This window comes from Hibiscus syriacus, unplaced genomic scaffold (assembly GCF_006381635.1).
Source record: "Hibiscus syriacus cultivar Baekdansim isolate YM2019G1 unplaced genomic scaffold, ASM638163v2 tig00000916_pilon, whole genome shotgun sequence".
In the NCBI taxonomy this organism is placed as follows: Eukaryota; Viridiplantae; Streptophyta; class Magnoliopsida; order Malvales; family Malvaceae; genus Hibiscus; species Hibiscus syriacus.
In genome coordinates, this window is record NW_024061833.1 from 643,392 (window position 1) to 645,934 (window position 2,543).

Consider the following 2,543-nt stretch of genomic DNA (forward strand, 5'->3'; position numbering starts at 1 on the left):
TTGCCTCTGCGATATCTTCTTCTCCCCAGTGTTGTTGTTTTTGTCTTCGAGCTCTCTCTCTTTGTTCTTAACTCCATGGCGCAGATTGAAGGAGTATCCGATTCTCGATCAAAAATTTACCCTTTGCTCTTCTTACTCACTTCATCTGCTTTCAGGTTGCTCATTTTCCTTCAACCTTTGCTTATCTTTATTCCTTTTTGGTTTGGGTGTTTGTGTTTTTTTGAATTCCTATTGAATCCCTGGTTTTTTGGATTCCTGGGTGAAAGCCAGATATCTTAACCACTGGACGACAATGGAGTTGTAATTTGTTTGAAATAATGCATTACTTAAAGTAGCAATGAAAGCAACCTCAATTTCAAATGCACATCTGTAAGTTGGTCTCAGTCTCAGCTTCCTCTTCCGTTGTTCCACATGGAAAATTTTCACCCTATGCTAAATCCCCATGAATTACGTACACCATTTTTATATTTCTGCAATGATTTCTTTCTTATTAAATACTACTATGTTGAGGACTGTAGTAGTTTATTGGGGATTAAAAATGGGCAAATTTTATCACTATCATTTGATTAATGGTGATACTTGGATGAACTTCCATCTTCGAGAAGTCATCCGTACTGCAAAGGCAATTTTTGTTCATTAACTTGCATTTTTTGGGAAATATATATTATTTGTTGTAAATGGTTCATGGTGTGAGAGCTATGGGGATGAATGGTAATGTAGGATGGAGAGTTGGGTTTTAGAATTTGGTGGATGCCCCAATATTACAGATCGTTGCCTACAATCAACTATCTTTGAGTCTCGGTTAAGAAGAGCTCGAAATTGAATTTGCTTGTAACGATTTGTGTGTCCATTTGCTCTCTTTGCCTCTGGGGTGATGCTTCATTAGCCAAATCAGACATTTTTGATGTACTCCTTAAGGCATCCACCTCAAAGCTATTTGTTGGATGGGATACCTTTTGTTGAAGCGCATCCTCTGATGATACCCTCGGGATTGGTTTCTTGTCTAACCAGAGTAGTTTTCTCTTCATCTATATCATAGAGATTATCTACCTTTCGAGATCGACCGACGGTTCCTTATTCAGCAAGTGGGAATCGTTCGACTTATCATGCTATAAGTTATACTTCTGCAGTTCATTCATATTGTATGAATGGTTCCCTTGCTCTCCAAGAGTTGGCTAAATAGTGTTCGTTTATTGCTTTGATGATACCTTCGGGATTGGTTTCTTGTCAAGTGTGGGATAAAAGATGCTAGTCAAAGTTGATCTGCATCGGACAAACTTTTACCGCTCTTTGTTGCAGAAGGTAGGGAACGAGATTGTATACGTTATTTTCAATAGTTCAAACATTTGATAGAAACAACTTGGCAGACTCGAAGAATTCTGTTACGATTACGAACCGATCAAGCGGAAAGATTTGTTACTTTTTTGGGCATTGTTTTCTTGATGGGAAGCTTTGGAGCAGGGAGTGAATATCCTATGTTCATTTATCTGTAATGATGCATGTTCTACTGCCTGTAAAATATTAGCCAAGACAATGAAAATAGATCAGTATGAAGTATGAACCTGCTGTCTGAAGAAGAATCTGCAAAGTTAAAGGGTACTTCTTTTTACAGTTATGATATTTATGCTTGTATATTGTAAAATGAAAAAAAAAACACACATATATATATATATATATTAGTTGTAGTATTTTTTTTAGAAAAAGTTATGAGAATTCATTTGACAAAATGTAAATTTCCATTGCCGGGAATTGAGGGCTGAGGGTTGGAATTAGGATGGACATGGAGAGTTGGGTTTTAGAGTGTAACATATTGTTGTATACAATCAACTAGCGTCGAGTCCAGTGAAGAAGAGTTCGACATTGCTTGGTCACCAGACAGAAGTTCTTTGGAACATCTTCGATTCACTGCTGTTTCGGGAATCATCTATTCGTAGAAGTTATCTGCCTCTTGAATTTGACTGATGGTTCCTTATACTGCAATTCTGTGTTATATATGCCAGTAGCTCATTCATATTGCATGAACGGTTCCCTTGTCCCCAAGATTTGTAATGTCAAGTGTGGATAAAAAGATGCTGTTCATGCTAGCTTTAATGTCATTTCCCAGTGAAAAACTTTTCAACTTGCTTTTTAGACTGTTTGAATCTCTCTGCATCTCTTCTCAATAATGGACTAATGACACATGATTTCCATTATGTTTCGACTACTCGTTTTTGCCGGAAAACGTCAGTTTTTATCTTATTTGAACAAACTCAAACTTCTCTTTATTGAAACAGGTAAGGCAATGGATTGTCGATGCTATTTTCAATAGTCGAGATATTCGACGGAAACAATTTGCTAAGCTTTTAACCGTTTTTTCTGAACCGATCTAGCGGAAAGATCCGTCGCGCTGCACTGCCGTCCAGACGATGTTGGAATGGGAGGTTGCTAATGAAGAACATATTCTGTGTTTTCTTTCACTTATTCAGCCATTGTTTTCTGGATGTAAAACTTTAGGACAAAGTGAGCTTCCTTTGTTATGTTCATGCAACACATGTATACATGTT

At 37.2% G+C, this 2,543-nt stretch overlaps 1 non-coding gene across 1 annotated transcript; it reads left to right on the top strand.

The window, feature by feature from the left end:
* The first annotated feature begins 866 nt into the window (after nucleotides 1-866).
* Nucleotides 867-1,012, top strand: LOC120118192. Its single transcript, XR_005515728.1, has one exon. It is a non-coding gene; the product is annotated as a small nucleolar RNA snoR127 (small nucleolar RNA).
* The last annotated feature ends 1,531 nt before the right edge of the window (nucleotides 1,013-2,543 follow it).